The following is a 24,234-nucleotide window of genomic DNA, read 5'->3' on the forward strand; positions in this document are numbered from 1 at the left end:
GCGGAAGCAAAAATCAGGATCGAACTTGCATGTAATATAGACAACACATAATTAAGATATTAATCAAACATAAAATTGATACTTATCTCTTGAAGCGTGACCGCAACCAAGAATTGAATCTTCAACCACGAGCACACACCATCCAACTGATCGTCATCCTTCAGTTCCACAGTCTTTTGCTGTGTAACCCGAATAATACCAGAATTTGTGAAATTCGTGTGGGCGAATTTCTATGGAAAAAGAGTAGAAACTTGTAAAACCCTTGGCCTCCTCATGGAATAAGACCCCTATTTTATAACTACAGGTTTTAGAGTTTTCACCCTTTTCCAAAACCTGCTGGGTCTTCTTTATTTTCCACCAAGAAATAATATTCCATTTAATTCTTTATCATTTGGGCACAACAGGGACCACATAATTTAATTAACGAGGCTTCCTATTAGGGAATTAATTCGAAATATCTGAATTAATCCTACCATAATAAATTACCAATTATTCCACTAAAAATTCGTAATTGTACTCCTCAGTTCAATTGCGAAATCTTTCATTAAATCTTATTTAACTCCCCATGTTAAGATTACAGATACCAATCAATTAAATTAAATTACTGACAATTTAATTCATTGACTAATTGAATCCTTTATATTTCCGCTTAACTTATATCATGTGACGGATACAAAATCCACCTGCAGGGTTTTCAGATGAGACTTATAAGCATTCATAAAGGGGTATCATCAATCTCAAAGTCGAGACATGGATTCTATCAACTAATTATTATTTTACAAATGTATTTTTCCATTATCCAATTTACCAGGAATACATAGACCCGCAATTGAGTCGTACATTTTAATAAATCAAAATAATGAACAAATCACATTAAGATTTAATGAACTAGAGAATTTGCTTTATATATATTCAGTACAAAAACACTTATCTCTACTTGGTCCGTTCAATACATACAAAATGTACTAGCACAAGAAGACGGAACTATACCGTTCCCATAATGAAGATACATTACATTAATCTTGTGCTACAATCATACCAATGGCTTTGTCCAAATTTCATCTTAGATTGTGAACATAAACTTTATACTTATAAGAACCGATGATTTAATCTTCCGTGTGTAAGCTAAACTCTATACACTAAATCGTAAAGGACACACATACTAGTATATGATCTATTTAACTCTTTATTAAAAATTGAATAAATAATTGTTCTATAATAAATACTATATCCATACACATGGTTAATAGCATATATCCCAACAATCTCCCACTTAGACTTTTAACCATGACAATTGTTAGAATATACCATATCTAAACGCATGGTTAATGGTATATACCCCAACAATCTCCCACTTAGACTTTTAACCATGAATCTACAACTTTCATATGTATTCTTTTTGCATGACTACCAAAAGTCTTAGTAGTGCTTCGTCGTAAATGACTGGTTCTGTATTAAGATCTTCAGGGATCCTATCATGAAACTCTCCGAAAAAAATGTATGTCTTTTCAGGATCCTATCATCAAACTCTCCCAAGAGTATACACCGAATTGATCTTGATTATGTTCTCCCACTACGACTAAGTACTACTACTATTATAGTCACACTATCATATTCCTGGGTCTTAATATTATCTTTATTGCCTTTCGGTATTGAATTATTAATGACTTCATATAGTGTTAATTGCTCAACATCACTCCCACTACTTATAGGTGGTGAATTTTCTTATGCCTATTAACGTTTCTTCCACTACTTAAATGCAATGGAACGTCAACCCTGACTTGTCGGTTAGATGTTCTTGAACTTCTGAATTTTTAGATGACTCATTTGCTATTTCTTTGCTCAATTCCTATAAAAATAGTTTACTCCTAGGAACTTGATTTATTAAATAGTCCTTTTCTAAAAATCTGGCATTTGTATTAATAATTACCTTATTTTCTTTTAGGACAGTAAATAAACCTCCTTTCGTTCCCTTTGAATATCTAATAAACATGCGTACATTCATTCTTGATCCCAACCTATCTATTTTCCCTTTGAACACATGTGCTAGACAACCTCATATCCGAACATGTTACAGATTTGGCTTACATCCAATCCACTGTTCTATGGGTATCAAAGTTACCAACTTAGAAGAAATTAAATAAAGAATGTAACTCACAGTTTCTAAGACATATCCCAAAACGAAAAAGCAAATATGAATAAGTCAATCATTAATCTTACCACCTTCATAAGAGTCATATTTCTTTTCTCTTCCACGCCAATCTTTTGTAGAATACTCGGTGTAGACAATTGAAACGCAATCCCTTTATCATATAAGTAACTAATGAACTCTGCAAAGAGGCACTCGCCAGTACGATCAAAACGCAGTGACTTAATATATTTACCATGACGCTTTTCATTTTTGCCTTAAATACCTTGAAATTTTCAAAGCATTCGAACCTATAGAGTATCAAATAAATATATTCATATCATGAGTAATCTTCTATGCATGTCACAAAATACTCAAAATCACCTCTTGCCTTGAAGTTCATTATACCACACAAATCAGAATGGATTGACTTACCTTATCATTAACTTTATTTCCTTTAAGAGAAAAAAGGTCTCTCAGTCATTTTTCCTTCTGAATAGGACTCATAAGTTGGTAGTGCCTCCACTTTCAATGAACTTTAAAAGTTCATTCTTTGACCAACTTCGAAATCCTATTCAGATTAAAATGACTTAGACACAAGTGCCATGGATAAGTTCATTCAATTCTCGAAAAACATTCTCTTATGGGATAGATTAACATTATTCAGTTCAGAAGAGATATTAATTTAAAGTGTCCACACATTAATGTACCACAAGAGATAAAATGTTTATCAAACTCAATAACACAAGAGTTACAAGAAAAATAAGTTAACTATTCATCTCTTGTTTGGTTAGAAACTGAAAATAAATTCTTTCTAACAAAAGTTACATATAATGCATTCTTTAAATTAATGTCTTATCTATTGAGATTTTGAGATATAATCATTAAATAGATCATTAGTTATGTAGTAAGAATAATAAAATTCAAAACACACATCACACATACAACCGTGCATACTAAATAGCTAGATTCGATAGGGAAACTTAACTATTCGTGCAAACTATATGAGTCATGCCAGATAATTCACCCTATAAATTAAAACAGGACCAACTCAGATGGAGAGTAAACTGCTAATTTAAGTTAGGTAAAGATCACTTTTAATAAACCCTAGTTCCATTGAACCAACGTGTAACTCAGTTGGAGAGTCAAGACAAGCTATCAATTAACTAGGGATCGAAGCACAATAATTTACCATAATGGGGAAGAAGACCTATGTCAACATATAAACTCATTATATCACTGTTATATACAATGGAGACCATAGAGAATGAACCCTACCACCACTGTTTGAAGAAAAAAAAAAGTTTTATTTAACAAAAAATTTCCAGAAAACAGTAAAATGACAAAAAAAAAACCCATCTAAACGACCCCGGATGGCCAAAAAAGGCTCAGTTCAAGAGAAAAGCTCGTGAGTGTTTCTCATTGGGTCGTTTCCGATGAACCTACTAAATTTTGAGTCAATCGGAGTTCGTCAAAAATCAGAATTCCGAAACCATGACCAATTCGGATAAAAAAAAAGAAAATTTTCAGCCAAAATAGAATTTTAAAAACATATATATTTGCTCAGTAATTCTTATCACATACATCATTAGCGTACTAATCTACATCAATCAAGAATAACGAACAAAATTTTAAAATATGTTTACATAATCTCAGTGTTGCTTTCTGGAAATTAGAATGTTTATGTAATCATTGAATATAAAATTCAAAACACACCACATAGATATCCAAGCATCTTGAACAACAAATTTCAATGTAAAAGAACAATTCATGCAGCATATATATGTGATGCCAGATATTCACTTCAATAAATTTAAAACTATCATTATCATTATCTCTAGTTCTATTGATCCAACATGTAACTCAGACAGAGAGTTAATAAAAGTTATCAATAACCAGTGATTATACCTAGTGACAACCCATAATAAATTTATCCAATGGGGAGGAAGACCTAAAGTCAACACATAAATTTATTATTTCACTAGTATTTAGTTATGAAAACCATAAGGAAGAATCTCTATCACCATAGATCATATCCAAGTAATTTTTTCTAAAAATAATTAATTTTTCAGAAAACGAAAATTGCCCAAAACACTATCTAAACAACCCCGAATCACTGAAAACAACATGATTCACTGCTTTTGCTTACTGGGTCGTTTTTGATGAACTTATTGAATTTCAGGTCAATTGGAGTTCGTAAAATTCTTGATCTCAAAAACTATGACCAAATCCGAAAAATAACTGATTCAGGCGATTTAAGGAAAACATAATCTGATCTATATCCTTATCATATATCAATTTCATTTTGAATCATCATGTGTAATCATGTTCTAGATTTAACATAAATAAAACTGACATAAAGAGTAGTTTTTCATACTTAAAACACGTTTTAATCCGAAAGAACAGCCTAAAACCCATTTAAACAGCCTCGAAGATTATTTCTTAATGGGCATTTCCAATGAACACACCAAATTTTAGGTCAATAAGAGTTCGTGAAATTCTTGATCTCCACAAATAACCAAATTTGTCAAAATAACCGTTTTAGGCATAACTAAGGATTAAATAATCTGATTCAGGTTTCTATTCTCCTTTTATAATTATCCCACGAGCTCAAGGCATATATTGTGTCCCTTCTTTTGGGTAAGACACACACCACCTAATTACAACAAATTGTGCTCACAATTAATACGCCTGAGAATCAATATATTACATTTCCTTCCTTCTTTTGGGTGAAAGCCTCGATATCTTTTCTCATGAATTAATTAAGAGTTACTAGTATCTAAAATTATATATACAATCAGTAGATAAAACATCACCACTAATATACACTTATTCAGGACAATTCATACATGACACATTGAGCACATTCTAATGACTCAAATAAATAGACTACTTTTGTAGATCCTATTTATTAATCATAATCCTCAATTCATGTATTGATATAATCTCACATGTATAAAGCTATTAAAAATTTCTAATAATTCCAAATAAACAAACCACTGTAATGGTAACAGTTTATTAATTATCAAATTCTTAATATATACAGATCAATATACTCATGTGCGAGACAAGGAGGTAAAACTATGCTCATATAATTATAGTCTTTAGAAGCTGATATCCATTTTAATGCACAATCTAAGTCACAGGACTTTGAAAAATTAACATGCTGGTCATGGTGGGCATCGCTTAAACAAAATTAACAGAGGAACAAAAAAATGATTTTGGTTGCCATAAGTCGAAACCAACAAAAGCATAAGAAGTATTTCTCTGCCCCAAACTCCTCTTGTGCTATTTTTTTTTTTTTTTAATTTGTTTATTTCCAATTAGAAAAAAACAGTAGATTAGGAATCCTTGAATCTACTCCCCATATAAAAGAATTCGGCGGTTTTTCCGTGCCACACCGCCACCAAGCCCTAATTTTCCTTTCTTCCGCACATCAAAATTTCAGCGAACATAACTGGTTATCAATCTTTGATTATAAAAAATTCCATGAAACGCTAAAATAGCTTCTGTACAACAGCCGCAAAAACAGTTCACAACAACTTCACGTTTCATATGATTTTTCTCGTGAAAAACTATATATCATGAATCATATATATATAATACCACAGACATATATATCATCTAGGTTATCTATATAGATGCAAGCGTGGCTCATGATGCCAATTGATGGAAATCAGACATACGCAGCGGAAGCAAATAGTCAGGATCGAACTTGCATGTAATATAGACAACACATAATCAAAATATTAATCAAACATAACATTGATACTGATCTCTTAAAGCGTGACCGCGACCAAGAATTGAATCTTCAACCACGAGCACACACCATCCAGCTGATCGTCATCCTTCAGTTCCATAGTCTTTTGCTGTGTAACCCGAATAATACCAGAATTTGTGAAATTCGTGTGGGCGAATTTCTATGGAAAAAGAGTAGAAACTTGTAAAACCCTTGGCCTCCTCAGGGAATAAGACCCCTATTTTATAACTACAAGTTTTAGGGTTTTCACCCTTTTCCAAAACCTGCCGGGTCTTCTTTATTTTCCACCAAGAAATAATATTCCATTTAATTCTTTATCATTTGGGCACAACAGGGACCACATAATTTAATTAACGAGGCTTCCTATTATGGAATTAATTCGAAATATATGAATTAATCCTACCATAATAAATTACAAATTATTCCACTAAAAAATCGTAACTGTACTCCTCAGTTCAATTTCGAAATCTTTCATTAAATCTTATTTAACTCCCCATGTTAAGATTACATATACCAATCAATTAAATTAAATTACTGACAATTTAATTCATCGACTAATTGAATCCTTTATATTTCCGCTTAACTTATATCATGTGACGGATACAAAATCCACCTGCAGGGTTTTCACATGAGACTTATAAGCATTCATAAAGGGGTATCATCAATCTCAAAGTCGAGACATGAATTCTATCAACTAATTATTATTTCACAAATGTATTTTGCCATTATCCAATTTACCAGGAATACATAGACGCGCAATTGAGTCGTACCTTTTAATAAATCAAAATAATGAACAAATCACATTGCTCATAATAATTATATCAAGATTAAGAGTATAAGTACATTTAATGAACTAGAGAATTTGCTTTATATATATCCAGTACAAAAACACTTATCTCTACTTGGTCCGTTCAATACATACAAAATGTACTAGCACAAGAAGACGAAACTATACCATTCCCATAATGAAGATACATTACATTAATCTTGCGCTATAATCATACCGATGGCTTTGTCCAAATTTCATCTTAGATTGTGAACATAAACTTTATGCTTATAAGAACCGATGATTTAATCTTCCGTGTGTAAGCTAAACTCTATACACTAAATCGTAAAGGACACACATACTAGTACATGATCTATTTAACTTTTTATTAAAAATTGAATAAATAATTGTTCTATAATAAATAATATATCCATACACATGGTTAATAGCATATATCCCAACAATCTACCACTTAGACTTTTAACCATAACTATTGTTAGAATATACCATATCTAAACGCATGGTTAATGGTATATACACCAATAAAATGATCATTGAATTCATTGACATTTCGAACTCATAATGTTCGAATCACAAACTCGCCTATGATAGTAGGTAAGAGATTTTGAAGGCAAACCGGCAAAGGAAGGACGTCCTGTCGAGTCTTGCTAGACAAAATTGTCAATTTGTTGACCCATTCAAGCCTAACAAATTTCTTTACACCCCAGCAATTCCAATATGAAACACATTTTAGCTTTCTTTTGCTTTTTCATGGCTATTAGTTACCCCATGCTTGGGGCAGCCATTCAAGGTAGTAAACCTTGGTGCTTGGCTTGTGTCTGAGGGCTGGGTGACACCTTGAGTCTTTGATAACTGATAACCGTTGTATTTTGTCATTATTATGTACAGTTAGAATATTAGTCATTACTATGTACAGCTAGAATATTTCCTAGAATATTTTGTACAGCTAGAATATCTCCTAGAATTAGGTAAGTCTTTTGTATATATTGATGACATTCAATCATAATCAATCAAGGAATTGATTTCCTACATGGTTTCAGACTAGGTTTTCCTTCTTCAAAAAACCCTAACCTAGCCGCCACCCTAACCCTAGCCGGCCGCCCTCCCCTCTCTCCTTCGTTCTTCTTCTTCTTCCTCAATTTTTTCCTCCTCCCTTCGTCTTCAAAGCCACCATGACTGAAACAGCAGCTGATCCTGAACTCTATGATCGTCTTGATGCGGCAGTCTTACAGTGGATATATGGTACGATCTCTCCTGAATTACTTCAAGCCATATTGGTGAAGGATGACACCGAGGCAAAAGCCTGGCAGAGGTTGGAGGCCATCTTTCAAGACAACAAGGGTTCTAGGGCAACCCATTTCGAGGAAGAACTTGCTGCTGTCTCTCTCGAAAAATTTTCAAGTGCGGATGCGTATTGCAACCATGTGAAAACCTTGGCGGATACGCTGGCTGATGTGGATGCTCCGGTGGCAAATAGTCGCCTTGTCTTGCGACTCATTGGTGGTCTTCCAGAGGCCTACTCGGGCACAGTTGATTTTGTCCAAAATCAAGACCCATTACCACCTTTTGAAAGCGTTCGATCCCGAATAAAACTAGTGGAACGTACGCTAAAAATCGTCTCTCCAAGGAAGCCGGCGGGAATGCAGCTTTTATTGCCTCTACTGGTACCCAACAAGGTAACATGGAACATGTTAACTTCAACTCTCAGAATAATTTTTCTTCAAGTTCCAATCATGGCAGGAATAATAACAACAAGAACAAAAAGAAAAATAATGGAAAGAACAATGGGCAAAACCGCCGCGGTGGGGGTGGCCAGAACGCTGGCCGCGGCACCAACCAGTGGCCGACTGGAGGCACTAGTCAGTGGCAGTCGCGCCACGTCCTCCTGCAGTACCTTCCATATGGGCAGTGGCCGCCACAGTGGGCAGCAACACCTTGCCCCTACCCGACTGCTCCACAACAGCAGTCCCGTCCGGCGATGCAGCAACCCGGAATTCTCGGGCCCAGACCACAACAGGCCTATGCGGCCTCGGCAGCCCAGCCCCATATTGGCTACTCTCCGACGGATATTGAAGCGGCAATGCATACTTTCTCTATCGCTCCACCGGATGGGAATTGGTATATGGATATCGGCGCAACATCACATATGACCTCGGACCAAGGTACACTCCCATCTTATTTTAATTTGAGCAATAGTAATCATCGCATTGTTGTTGGTAATGGGAATGTAATTTCAATTCATGGTTTCGGGAACACTACTCTTTCACCTCCACACCCCCTCCCACCTTAAATAATGTATTGCATGCACCCAAGCTCATTAAAAGTCTTATCTCCGTCTGTAAATTTGTCATTGATAACTGGGTTTCTATTGAATTTGGCCCGTTTGGTTTTTATGTGAAGGATTTCCAGACGGGGAGCAAACTAATGAGATGTAACAGTAGCAGGGACCTCTATCCACTCTCCACCGTCATCCAAGCCTCACCTTCAAAATCTCCTTTCGTCTTCACTGCTTTGTCTCCTGATTTATGGCATCGTCGTTTAGGACATCCGGGAGCCCAAACTTTACGCTCTCTTCATAGCAAGCATTTTATTGAATGTAATAGGAACAAACAGTTTTTATGTTCATCTTGTACTTTGGGGAAACAAGTTAAATTACCTTTTTATGAATCGATGTCATTCACTGCTTTTCCATTTGACATAGTTCATAGTGATCTTTGGACGTCGCCCGTAGCTAGCTCTAATGGGCATCGTTACTATGTACTATTTCTTGATGATTTTAGTAAATTTCAGTGGACTTTTCCTATCTCTAAGAAGTCTCAAGTTTACTCTCTTTTCACCTCATTCCATGCTTTTGTCAAAACTCAATTTGAAAGGTCCATTAATAATTTACAATGTGACAATGGGAAAGAATTTGATAATGGGCCACTTTAACTTTTTGCTCAAAAACATGGGATGCAATTCCGCCTATCTTGCCCTCACACATCTCCTCAAAATGGAAAAGCCGAACGTTACATCCGATCCATAAATAATGTAATTCGGACCCTGCTCACCCATGCCTCAATCCCCCCCTCATTTTGGCATCATGCACTTTCTATGGCCACATACCTTTTGAACATTCTCCCTACTAAGGTTCTAGGATACTCTTCCCCTACTCAACTCCTATACCAAAAAGATCCTATCTATTCCCATCTTCGGGTTTTTGGGTGTCTATGTTTTCCTTTGTTTCCATCCACCACCATTCACAAGTTACAAGCACGGTCCACTCCTTGTGTATTTCTTGGGTACCTTTCCGATCATAGGGGATATAAGTGTTATGATATTTCAACTCGGAAAATTCTCGTTGCCCGTCATGTGGTCTTTGATGAACACACATTCCCATTTTCAAAATTTCATACTCCTACTTCTCACACGTATGAATTTTTGAACCATAATGTTAATCTATACATCATTCATCATATGCAACGAAATTCTGGCAATACATCTCCCAACGCTCTAAATCCCCACCCCCTCCAACCCCGGCTCCACCCGTGGCTACTGCCAGTCCCCAGCAGCTGCCCCCACCGCCGCAGGACAGCCCTCCCGCTGCTCCTACACTGCTACCTACCAGCCCGCCATTACCACCTACGGCCCCTTCCCCACATCCGCCACACCCCATGATTACCCGGTCCTGTAATGGCATTTTCAAACCCAATTTGAAATATTCCTCCAACCTTAACACCGAGACCACTCCCTCCATCTCTACATTACCCAAAAATCCCGTCAGTGCTCTCCGTGACTTAAATTGGAAGAATGCCATGATGGATGAATTTAATGCTCTAATTGAAAATAAGACTTGGGAGTTAGTTCCTCGGCCAGCTAATGTTAATGTAATTCGGTCAATGTGGATTTTCCGTCATAAAAAGAAATCTAATGGTTCTTTTGAGAGGCATAAAGCCCGTCTTGTAGGTGATGGCAGGTCTCAGCAAAAGGGTGTTGACTGTGAGGAGACCTTCAGTCCGGTGGTCAAGCCGACATCCATTTGCACTGTGCTAAGTATTGCATTATCTTATTCTTGGCCCATCCACCAGCTCGATGTCAAGCATGATTTTCTTCATGGCAATCTCTCTGACACTGTGTATATGTATCAACCATTGGGTTTTCGAGACCCCAATTTTCCTGATCATGTCTGCCTCTTGAAGAAGTCTCTCTACGGCCCGAAACAAGCCCCTCGGGCTTGGTACCAGCGGTTTGCTGATTTTGTCGCCACCATTGGCTTCTCACACAGCAAGTCTGATCACTCATTATTCATTTATCGCGGGGGTTCTGATATTGCATATATACTACTTTATGTCGATGACATCATTCTGACGGCCTCTTCAGACGATCTCCGTAAGTCTATTATGGCACTCTTAAGTCCCGAGTTTGCCATGAAAGACCTTGGTCCACTAAGCTATTTCTTGGGTATTGCTGTTACTCGTAAGGCAGATGGCTTATTTTTATCACAGAAGCAATATGCCGAAGAAATCCTGGAACGGGCAGGTATGTCACTCTGTAGCCCGTCTCCTACACGTGTTGACACAAAGCTGAAGCTAAGTGCCTCGAAAGACGCACCATTTGATGATCCGACTAAGTATCGTCTGCTTGCTGGGGCTTTGCAATACCTTACATTCACTAGACCAGATATCTCTTATGCCATCCAACAGGTGTGTCTCCACATGCATGACCCTTGTAATGAACATATGGCTGCTCTTAAGCGTATTCTGCACTACATTCAGGGGTCTATCGATTTTGGTTTGCATCTCTATAAGTCTACTGTCAGCAGCTTAGTCTCCTATACAGATGCAGATTGGGGTGGCTGCCCGGATACCAGACGTTCCACCTCTGGCTATTGTGTCTTCCTCGGGGACAACTTGATTTCTTGGTCCTCCAAACGTCAGCCTACACTCTCTCGTTCTAGTGCTGAGGCCGAATACAGGGGAGTTGCTAATGTTGTCTCCGAATCCTGCTGGATCCGGAATTTACTCCTTGAGCTACATTGCCCGATCCAAAAGGCGACACTTGTTTATTGTGACAATGTGAGTGCGATATACTTATCAGGTAACCCGGTCCAACATCAGCGCACTAAACACATTGAAATGGACAAACACTTTGTTCGCGAAAAAGTTGCCCGTGGCGAAGTTCGTGTCCTTCATGTTCCGTCCCGATATCAGATTGCAGACATTTTTACAAAAGGGCTTCCGCGCGTACTGTTTGATGCCTTTCGGGACAGTCTAAGCGTTCGTCCACCTCCCGCTTCGACTGCGGGGGTGTGATAACCGTTGTATTTTGTCATTATTATGTACAGTTAGAATATTAGTCATTATTATGTACAGCTAGAATATTTCCTAGAATATTTTGTACAGCCAGAATATCTCCTAGAATTAGGTAAGTCTTTTGTATATATTGATGACATTCAATCATAATCAATCAAGGAATTGATTTCCTACAATAACATTGTCAATAAAGATCTTCTGGTACAATATATTATATACTTCTTCCTCTAATTAAATTTAAGTGTCTTAGTTTGACTAGGCACGAAGTTTAAAAAGACTATTCCAGATTTATATTTTAGTTCTTGATTGTACTACTCCAGGATGGAACTCAAATCCAACTGAATTCTACGATGCTGAAAAAATATGTGGCTGCAGAAAATTGTGGGGGTACAAATTTGGTTACGAACCGCGACAACCCATCTGGTTGGGAAACTTTTACGGTTAAGTTCCTAATCTTTGCCTTTCTCCAACTACTCTTACTAACTTAATTTTCTTTCGTGTTTAATTGAAGTTATGGAGAGTAAACAACACATTCTTCAACCTGAATGTTTTTAACAAACAATTCGTTGTGAAATCTAATCAAGGAAGTAAGGCAGTTGCAGCAGCAACAACCCCTGGTGATACTGAAACCTTTCACATTATAAGAAATCACGATGATCCATCTAAAGTTCGCCTTAATGCTTCCAATGGCCAATTTCTACCGGTCTTCTCATCTTTTAATCTTTTCCTGCATCTATAATTTTAGCATAATATTCACTATTAAAAACAACTACATGCTGAAATATAAAGAACAGAATATTATAAAGCAAGTAATAAAGAAAAAGACGATGCATTCACCAATAGATGGACAATGACCATGCCATGAGCATTAAGAAAATAAATTGACTGAACAATATGTTGTTTGAAATTTTGAAGGCAAAATGAGGATCTTCATTGACAATAGATTATCAAGGCAGTGCTGACTGGTCGGACCAAAATCCTTATGTATTTAAAATGACCATTATTTCCTCATTAAGTGGAGAATACCAATTAACAAATGGATATGGCCCTGAAACGTTGCACTTGATGCAACAGGTTCTTCTATTGGTACAATTGATTTTCCCTTGCAGACATCTAAAAGGCCCGTTCTGCTCACATTGAGTACATTATTTCTGATTCTATTTGTAACTGATGACTAATGTTCAGGTGAATTTTCCATGAAGATATACGTCTCTTCAGTCTTATATATGTAGAAATTTATAATTATATATGATCATGAATAAGAAGTCATATATACATATAAATAAGCCAATCTTGTTTCTAGATCCTATACAATCTATGAAATCAGTGAGAAGGGTAACACAACAAAAATGCAACCAAAAGAAAAAAAAAACACATGATTAAGGGTGTGTTTGGTATGAATGAAAATGTTTTCCCAGAAAAAGTGATTTTCTTACCTATTTTCCTGTGTGCGATACAGAAAACACTATTGGGGGGGGGGGGGGGGGGGGTGTAAAGGGTGGAGGGTAAGGTTTGAGGGTGGTGGGGATGGGAACTATGGAGGGCAGGATCGGGTGTGTTGGAGGGTGAGAAGAGATAAATATAGTGAAATGACACTTGTGGAACTGGTTTTCCACTAGGGAAGTCATTTTTATTTCCTCATTTTTAAGGCACTTGTTTATCCCAAAAAAAAAAAAAAATAATTCAATAACCATATATGTAAAAATTGGAAAATGATTTCCTTTATACCAAACACACCGTAAAGTTCTATAAATCAAAACAAAAGATTCACGAGGTTCGTAACGAGTTTGTTTAATGTACAAGATTGAAAAAATTAAAATGAGAAATAACAGTAAATTAAAGTGGCTTTAAGTTAAAGCTCGAGAAGTTGTGTATATCAAGCACGGAAAGATTTTCTTAGTAATTAGCAATATATAGAGACACGAATTTAATTGATGTAGCTGCAGATGAAGTAAAAATGATATATTGACATGCATTAGGGCTGAATCTTGAAAATATATAAAAACACTAAAAACATGATTTAGTTAAAAAATTGATCGTTAAATAGCTGTAGCTAACATGATTTTTTGATAACTCTTCGCTACTACAGATAGATTTTTACTATTTAGCTGCAAAAGTCAACAAGTTATCCATTGCTTATTCCTTTTTTCTTTTATGTCATAATTAAGTTCTCATGTGTACGTGTGTGTGTGTCGATCTATATGTGAATGTGTGTTTTGCGCGCGGGTGTTTGAGTCAAACAAATCAACCTGGCCCTCATAAGAAAATCTAGGATAGATACCAGAACAATTTTCTTCCATGAAATGCAACTCAAATTAATTTTTTTCTTTCTAGAAAACGGTTACAGCTGCAGAAGGATCTAAAAATTACTGAATAAACCTGAAAAATTTGGACATTTCAAAAATAGAACCATGGGAGCATATACGACCCCTGCAAGAATATTTATTAGCAACATTCTTGAAGTGAGAAAAAAAAATGAAGAAATGCAGCTTGTAAGTTTGTATAAAGTTAAACCTTGAATGAATGAATTGCTAGAACTGAACAGAAAGACTTATTAAAAAATGTCTTTGATCATTCATCATATGAGGAAAAGAAAAGAGTGAGTTTGTATATAATTAGTAGCACTTCTGGTGTAGGTGAGTATTTAGTATTTATTAGAAGTGATGTTCATGAGAGGGAAGGCACGTAGCAAAAGAACAACAATGTGTAAGGATATATTCAACCAAATTGATAAATGACAATGGAATATCTCTCAGAGGAAAACAAAGGAAAAGATAGGAACGGGAGGTTCAGATCTATTAATCTACTAAGAAAAATAAAGAGCAAGTTCTTCCATAGCCTAATATAGCTGATTTATGGGCTATTTATCCTTTCTGGAGCAAGGGTGCTCTTTGTCCTTTTGTCTAACCACATATTGGTCCAGGTGCTTGGGTCATTTCTTATACCTGGTACTATGCATAGGATCCTCTAACGAGTCCTTTGAATTTATCAGAGGCGGAGCCAGGATTCGAAGGTTGTGGGTTCGGGGTTCTAATTCTTTAAAGTTACTCGGTTCTTAATTAATAATTTGTACATATTTGACAAAAATTTTAATACAAATATATGATTCGGACAAAAGCTACTGGGTTGGCCGAACCCACAACCGAAGGGCTGGCTCCGCCCCTGGAATTTATTGCAGAGTGCTATAAAAATGCTACTAATATAAAAACTCACTCTTTTTTGTGAATTCTCCTATATAACCCTATATAACACGGGTAGCGGATAAAATCATTAATCACTAAGCCACACTCTTGAGAATAATCAGAATAAATGGTTATTTTCTTGTCTTTTTTTTTTCAATTGGCGCGTTCTTTTGTTTCTCCTTCAAAAAAATCTATTTTTAATATTTAAATTATTATTCACTACTTTTAATTAATCAAACCAAATGAACTCTTAATTAATTTGTTTGAGGATATTGCAACACACACAAGAATCATTCACAACATAGTGGATTAATTGTTATATCCCGTATTTTTATACGTCGAATTATTCGTAAGCTAATCGACAAAAGTTAAGGACGGGATTATTTTGGGATATGAAATAGGGACTTTTAATTCTCAATTTTAATTAGTGCACGAGTTGTTTATAAATTTCAATTAGTATAGAAAGATTATTGGAGATTAGGGACTAATTAACTATGATTAGATTATTAAGTAGGGATTAGTGACTAATTAAGATTTATTAAGTTAATTATGCCTTGAGTGGGCCCCACCCGTTTTTAAATAAATAAAAAATCAAAACAAATTGATGAGTCATAGGGGGGGGGGGGGGATACGTGTCCAAGGGAAGGACACCATATATAGACTTAGGATAATGACCAACTTAGGTAATTCATTTTTCATTCTACAATTGAGAGCTTAAGAAAAAGAAAAAGGAACATTGCCATGGCTGCCAAGCTCTCGGCCAGCCATGGTTGTTGAAAAGAAAATATGTTTTGTTGCTTTGATTAATTTCTAAGGTGATTTGCAAGTCCAAGAAGGTGATAGCAATATTGGGTATTGAATTGAGGAAGAAGAAATAGTGAAATTGGTGCAAGTGAGTGTAGAATTTGCTCCGATTAAATTAAGGTAAGATTTTCTCATTTTATGATATAATTGGATTAATGGTGTTGTTATGAAAAGATTAAGATTGTATTAGATGAAATTGGAAAAAATAAGGTATAACGTATCGTATACAAAGCGTATGTTGGTCTGTTTGGTGTATAATCCTAAATGTTAATGATTTGGATTGGAAAAGGGTTAAGAAAGGTTATTGGGTTGTTTGAGTTGTTTATGGGCTGGATTGTAAGGATTTGATATGAATATTTCTATTACTGTCGTTGTTGGTATTGCTGTGATAACAACAGATTAATTGGAAGTTCGGGTTAGGCGAGTTATATAGGGGAAATGCTGCCCGATTTCCGTTAAGTTCTTAACTAACAAAAACCCTAATCAGGAAAGTATGAACTAAAGAATGATTCCTATAAGTGATTGGTTGTAGATTTATAAGCTAGAAAGTATAGGTCATTAACGATAGCGTTACTTTCATATTAAATAGGCTAAAGGGGGGACGAAGCGAACTTAGTTACGGTTAACCTATAACAGGTATGTAAAGTTATCCTTTCTTCTTTATGGCATGATCTTTATGAAACAAACAGACGACGTGTATATGATTCCAAAGAAGTTCCTATTCTAAGAGTCACTAGGATGGCTAATGTTCTTGATTCCCAGAACTTATTTTATTATGTCTTGATACGTGTCTATGGTTCCAGACGTCCTATTTTGATATCATCCATAGTGACATTCGAAGGATACTTGATATGATTATTGTCTTGATTTTCAAATGATGGTTCATTTTGAATACCCTATTGAGTCTCAGATATGATTTAGTTTGCATATGGTTGCTCACTACTCTGCTCGTGCATGCCTCAATATATCTTTCACTGAGTCCCGGGCCAGGATACGTTTTCGTGCACAGTTTCACTGCATTGTTCACCGAGTCCCTCACTAGAGGGTCAGGATACGGTATATATATATATATATATATGATGTGATGATGTGATGATGTGATTATGGTGCCAAGGATGGTATGTGATGACTTTATTCACCGAGTCCCATAATGGGCCGGATATGATATATGATATGATATGCATGATTTTCATTTCATAAGGCAAGTGTATTGATATTTTGAAAGTCATACTTGTTGTCTGTAATCTCTATTTAAGGCATTATCCTCTTTATCGTATTTCATGCTTTACATACTCAGTACATATCTCGTACTGACCCCTTTCTTCGGGGGGCTGCGTTTCATGCCCGCAGGTACAAATACTCGATTCGGTGATCCTCCAGCTGAGGAATTCCAGTTAGCTGTCTTGGAGAGCTCCATTGTCCCGGAGCCTAGACTTTTGGTACAGATCTTCTGATATGTATATATGTTTGTCCAGGGGTACGACGGGGCCCTGTCCCGTCATATTTCACTGCTGGTACTCTTAGAGGTCTATAGACATGTGTGTGGGTTATATATAGATTATGATCAGCTGTGTCCATATAGTTGTTGTGGATGTTTTTGTTTGTTGTGGCGGCCTAGTCGGCTTGCGTAGTATATTCACATGTAGTGGCAGCCTTGTCGGCTTGCGTATTATAATGATATATAGTGGCAGCCTTGTCGGCTCGCGTATTTTATTACGTTGTGATTGGTTGTGACTCCGCAGAGACAGATTATCATGATAGGTGACATTGAGAACCTTTGGGTCTTTGTCAATTCCCATATTGTCTATAGTGTCAGTCTGACTATATCTAACAGGTACGTACACGAGTGTCCAGCTCGGGCACTAGTCATGGCCCGCGGGGCTGGGTCGTGACAAAAGTGTTATCAGAGCAGTTCATCCTCGGAGTGTCTACAGACCGTGTCTAGTAGAGTCTTGTTTATCGATGTGTTATGCATCACATTTATAAACAAGAAGCTACAGGACATTTAGGATGTTATCTTTCTTGTTATTCTAGATCGTGTGATAGAGCTATATTATCAGGATAATCCCTCCCTAACAGATTATTATGTTTACAGCTATGCCTCTAAAGAAAGCGACAGCTGCCCAGAAGGGCAAATCGGTAGCTGGAGATACTAGCCAGACCCGGAGAGTTACTAGAGCCCGTGCCCATCTTATGCCTGAGATTGTGTTCCAGTCGGCGAGTTCTGCTACACCGCCACATCCAGAGGAACCTAGAGCAGCAGTAGCTCCAGATCAGGGGGCGGCTACACCACCAGTTCCCGAGGTTCCAGTACCCGAGCCTCCAGCTCCTCAGCCAGGGGCGGAGGATAGAGCCATGAGAGATGCAGTTCAGTTGCTGACCAGATTAGTGGCAGGACAGGCTCGCAGGCATGGGCTAGGGGTTGACCATGCAGATAGACATGATAGTTTGAGAGCCCGCGACTTCTTAAGTTGTAATCCTCCAGAGTTTTTCGGGTCAAATCCCGACGATGATCCGCAGGAGTTTATTCGGCAGATGCAGCGTACGGTGAGGATAATCAAGGCTTCTGAGACTGAGTCTGTCGAGTTGGCTTCGTATCAATTGCGGGATGTAGCTGTTAATTGGTATGAGTCGTGGGAGTTATCTAGGTGCGAGGATGCTCCTCCAGCAGTATGGGATGAGTTTGTGGAGGCCTTCCTTGGACACTTTCTGCCTCCAGAAATGAGGCGGGCCAGAGTTGATAGATTCTTACATCTGAGGCAGAGCGGCAGGAGCGTTCGAGAGTATATCCTTGAGTTTGATTTATTGGCTAGATATGCACCTACTATTGTAGCTGATATGGCTAATAGAGTGCATCGCTATGTGATGGGACTGGATCGTTATTTGATTGATGGTTGAATGGTAGTGACTCTTCAGCCAGGTATGGATATTGCTCGGGTACAAGCATATGCACAGGGGGTAGAGGATCGACACAGAGGACGTCAGCCAAATAGGGATTATGACAGAGGTCAGCATAAGAGGGCTAGATCGGCTGGCTATCCTGGCGAGTTTCGAGGCGGGCAGCCTCAGCAGCATATCAGATATCCTTCCCAGCCCGCACGGAGTGCACCACTACAGTTCACAGGTAGAAGGTTGGATAGTACGGGGTATTCAGGAGCCGGTCAGAGCTCCAAGGCTTCGGGTTCACAGTTGAACAGGGGGTTGAGTTAGTCAAGGCCACCTTTGCCTCGGTGTTCTCGGTGTGGTAGGCATCATCCTGGGAATGTCATCGTGCTACAGGTGCTTGTTTTTCTTATGGCTGTCAAGGCCATAGTATGAGAGAGTGTCCGTATGGGGGCGGTCCAGGCGGTGTAGCTCAGCCTACTGGGTCGGTTGCTGGTTCATCTTCTTCTGTAGCTATGCCCCCTATGGGGCAGGGTATTCAGACACCAGCAGGCCGTGGAAGAGGTCGTGGCGGAGCTTCCAGTTCTAGCGGTCCTTCGAACCGCATATATGCTTTGGCTAGTAGACAGGATCAGGAGGCGTCACCAAATGTGGTTACAGGTATATTATCGATTTTCTCTCGGGACGTATATGCATTGATAGACCCAGGCTCCACCTTATCGTATATCTCTCCCTTTGTTGCTAGTAGAATCGGGATAAAACCTGAATTGATAGAACCATTTGAGGTAGCTACACCGGTAGGAGATTCTGTTATAGTAAGGCAAGTATATAGAGATTGTTCGGTAATTATATATAGTCGTCACACCAAGGCAGAACTGATAGAGTTAGATATGATTGAGTTTGATGTTATTATGGGTATGGATTGGCTAGCTTCTTGTTATGCTAATGTTGATTGTAGAGAAAAGATAGTTCGATTTCAGTTTCCAGGAGAGCCAATTATAGAGTGGATGGGAAATACAACATCGTCGAGGGGTAAGTTTATTTCATACCTCAAGGCAAGGAAGATGGTTAGAAAGGGTTATATTTATCATCTGGTTCGGGTGCATGACCTGAAAGCAGAGGTGCCGACTCTTCAGTCAGTGCCGATAGTTAACGAATTCCCAGATGTTTTCCCAGATGAACTTCTAGGTCTTCCTCCTGAGCGAGAGATAGAGTTTACTATAGATGTGTTGCCAAATACTCAGCCCATATCTATTCCTCCTTATAGAATGACACCTGCAGAACTGAAAGAATTGAAGGAGCGACTGAGAGACTTGTTAGAAAAGGGCTTCATCAGGCCCAGCACATCACCTTGGGGAGCACCGGTACTATTTGTGAGAAAGAAAGATAGGTCGTTGCGAATGTGTATCGATTATAGGCAGCTGAATAAAGTGACAATAAAGAATAGATATCCCCTCCCCAAAATTGATGATCTATTTGACCAGTTGCAGGGTGCTAAGTGTTTCTCGAAGATAGATTTGCGGTAAGGTTATCACCAGGTGAGGGTAAAAGAGGCAGATATTCCGAAGACTGCATTCAGGACCCGATACGGGCATTATGAGTTTAGAGTGATGTCTTTTGGGCTGACCAATGCTCCAGCGGTATTTATGGATTTAATGAACCGAGTGTTCAAACCATTCCTGGATATGTTCGTGATTGTATTTATCGATGACATTCTGGTCTATTCACGTTCAGAAGAGGAGCACGCAGATCATTTGAGGACGGTACTTGGGGTGCTCCAGCACCAAAAGTTGTATGCTAAGTTCTCTAAATGCAAATTCTGGTTAACTTCAGTAGCATTCTTGGGGCATATTATTGGAACTGATGGCATTCGGGTGGATACACAGAAGATTGAGGCGGTAAAGACTTAGCCTAGACCTACGACCCCTACTGAGGTACGTAGTTTTCTGGGGCTAGCAGGATATTACAGGAGGTTCGTAGAGAAATTTGCCTCGATTTCAGTGCCTTTAACAAGGTTAACACAGAAGGCAGTAAGTTCCAGTGGACTGATCCATGTGAGCAAAGTTTCCAATTACTAAAGGATAAGTTGACTACGACTCCAGTTTTAACACTTCCTGAGGGACCAGATGGCTATGTTATTTATTGTGATGCCTCAGGCGTTGGACTAGGTTGTGTATTGATGCAGCATGGCAAGGTTATAGCTTATGCCTCTCGGCAGCTCAGAAAGCACGAAAGGAATTATCCTACTCATGATCTAGAGTTAGCAGCGGTAATTCATGCTTTGAAGATATGGAGACATTATTTATGTGGTGTGCATGTTGATATTTATACGGATCATAAGAGTCTCCAATATATCTTTAAGCAGAAGGAGCTGAACTTACGGCAGAGAAGGTGGCTAGAATTACTGAAGGACTATGATGTTGATATCCTATACCACCCAGGAAAAGCAAACATTATAGCAGATGCACTTAGACGTAAATCTATGGGTAGCTTGACAGATGTACAACCAGAACGGAAGGAGATAGTCCGTGAGATTTGCCAGTTAGCTAACCTTGGAGTTTGTTTGGCTGATTCTGATGATGGCGGAGTTTCTGTTCGAGGAGTTGCTGAATGCTCTATCATAGAAGAGGTAAAGAGACACCAGTACGAGGACCCTGTTCTGGTACATTATAGAGATGCAACTCTTCAAAAGGAGAAGACCCCATTCGAGATTGCACCGGATGGAGTACTACGATACAGAGGCAGGTTATGTGTACCTGAGATTGCAGGGCTACGGCAACAGGTTATGGGAGAGGCACACTATGCCCATTGTTCTGTTCATCCAGGGTAAACGAAGATGTATCATGACCTCAGATGTTTGTATTGGTGGGATGGCATGAAAAAGGATATAGCGGAGTTTGTCGCTCAGTGCCCGAATTGTCAACAGGTTAAGGTTGAGCATCAGAAGCCCGGTGGATTATTACAGGAGATAGAGATCCCGACTTGGAAATGGAAGATAATTAATATGGACTTCGTTACAGGTTTACCTCGTACTCCGCGAAGATATGACTCTATTTGGGTTATCGTGGATAGGCTGACAAAATCAACCCATTTTCTTCCAGTCAGGACTACCTATTCAGCTGAGGATTATGCGAGGTTATACCTCAAAGAGATAGTGAGACTTCACGGGGTTCCCACAGCTATTATCTCCGACAGAGGAGCTCAGTTTACAGAAAATTTCTGGAGATCACTCCAGGAGGGATTAGGGACACAGGTGAGTTTTAGTACAGCGTTCCACCCTCAGACTGACGGACAGGACGAGCGCAATATTCAGACGCTACAAGATATGTTACGGGCCTGTATTATTGATTTCAGAGGTAGCTGGGACGATCATTTGCCGCTTATTGAGTTTGCTTATAATAATAGCTACCATTCTAGTATCCATATGGCACCATATGAGGCCTTGTATGGGAGGAAGTGCAGGTCACCTATTGGTTGGTTTGATGTTGGTGAGACTAAATTAATAGGCCTAGACATGATTCAGCAAGCTGTTGATAAAGTGAAGCTTATTCAGGAGAGGTTACTGGCAGCCCAGAGTCGACAAAAGTCATATGTAGATAATCGACGTCGACACTTAGAGTTTCAGGCTGGTGATTGGGTGTTCTTGAAGGTGTCACCCATGAAGGGTGTCATGAGATTCGGCAAGAAAGGGAAGCTTAGCCCGAGGTACATTGAGCCTTATCAGATTATTCATAGGGTAGGCCGGGTTGCCTACGAGTTGGACCTACCGTCTGATTTGGAAGCAGTACATCCAGTCTTTCACGTGTCAATGCCTCGCAAATGTATAGGTGACCCTTCCAGAGTATTTCCCGTGGATGATGTCCAGGTGACGGAGGAGTCGTCCTATGAGGAGAAACCTATAGCTATACTTGATCAGCAAGTTAGGAGATTGCGTACTAAGGATGTGGCTTCCGTTAAAGTATTATGGCGAAATAACAATAGAGAAGAGATGACCTGGGAAGCCGAAGAGGAGATGAAGAATAAGTATCCTTACTTGTTCCCTACACCTGCAGGTAATTTAAACTCCTCACTTAATTATATTGGTTAATAGATGAAACAACATGTTATAGCGATAAGGGAAATTTCCCCGAAATTTTTATAAGACTTTATAGGATCAATTTAACATTCGATGACGAATGTTCTAAAGGGGGGAAGAATGTTATATCCCGTATTTTTATACGTCGAATTATTCGTAAGCTAATCGACATAAGTTAAGGACGACATTATTTTGGGATATGAAATAGGGACTTTTAATTCTCAATTTTAATTAGTGCACGAGTTGTTTATAAATTTCAATTAGTATAGAAAGATTATTGGAGATTTGGGACTAATTAACTATGATTAGATTATTAAGTAGGGATTAGTGACAAATTAAGATTTATTAAGTTAATTATGCCTTGAGTGGGCCTCACCCGTTTTTAAATAAAATAAAAAACAAAAAATCAAAACAAATTGATGAGTCATAAGGGGGGGGGGGGGGGGGGGGGATACATGTCCAAGGGAGGGACACCATATATAGACTTAGGATAATGACCAACTTAGGTAATTCATTTTTCATTCTACAATTGAGAGCTTAAGAAAAAGAAAAAGGAACATCGCCATGGCTGCCAAGCTCTCGGCCAGCCATGGTTGTTGAAAGAAAAATATGTTTTGTTGCTTTGATTAATTTATAAAGTGATTTGCAAGTCCAAGAAGGTGATAGCAACATTGGGTATTGAATTGAGGAAGAAGAAATAGTGAAATTGGTGCAAGTGAGTGTAGAATTTGCTCTGATTAAATTAAGGTAAGATTTTCTCATTTTATGATATAATTGGATTAATGGTGTTGTTATGAAAAGATTAAGATTGTATTAGATGAAATTGGAAGAAAGAAGGTATAACGTATCGTATACAAGGCGTATGTTGGTCTGTTTGGTGTATAATCCTAAATGTTAATGATTTGGATTGGAAAAGGGTTAAGAAAGGTTATTGGGTTGTTTGAGTTGTTTATGGGATGGATTGTAAGGATTTGATATGAATATTTCTATTACTGTCGTTGTTGGTATTGCTATGATAACAGGAGATTAATTGGAAGTTCGGGTTAGGCGAGTTATATCGGGGAAATGCAGCCCGATTTCCGTTAAGTTCTTAACTAACAAAAACTCTAATCAGGAAAGTATGAACTAAAGAATGATTTCTATAAGTGATTGGTTGTAGATTTATAAGCTAGAAAGTATAGTTCACTAACGATAGCGTTACTTTCATATTAAATAGGCTAAAGGGGCGACGAAGCGAACTTGGTTATGGTTAACCTATAACAGGTATGTAAAGTTATCCTTTTTTCTTTATGGCATGATCTTTATGAAACAAACAGACGACGTG

This window comes from Lycium barbarum, chromosome 3, assembly GCF_019175385.1.
Source record: "Lycium barbarum isolate Lr01 chromosome 3, ASM1917538v2, whole genome shotgun sequence".
Classification (NCBI taxonomy): domain Eukaryota; kingdom Viridiplantae; phylum Streptophyta; class Magnoliopsida; order Solanales; family Solanaceae; genus Lycium; species Lycium barbarum.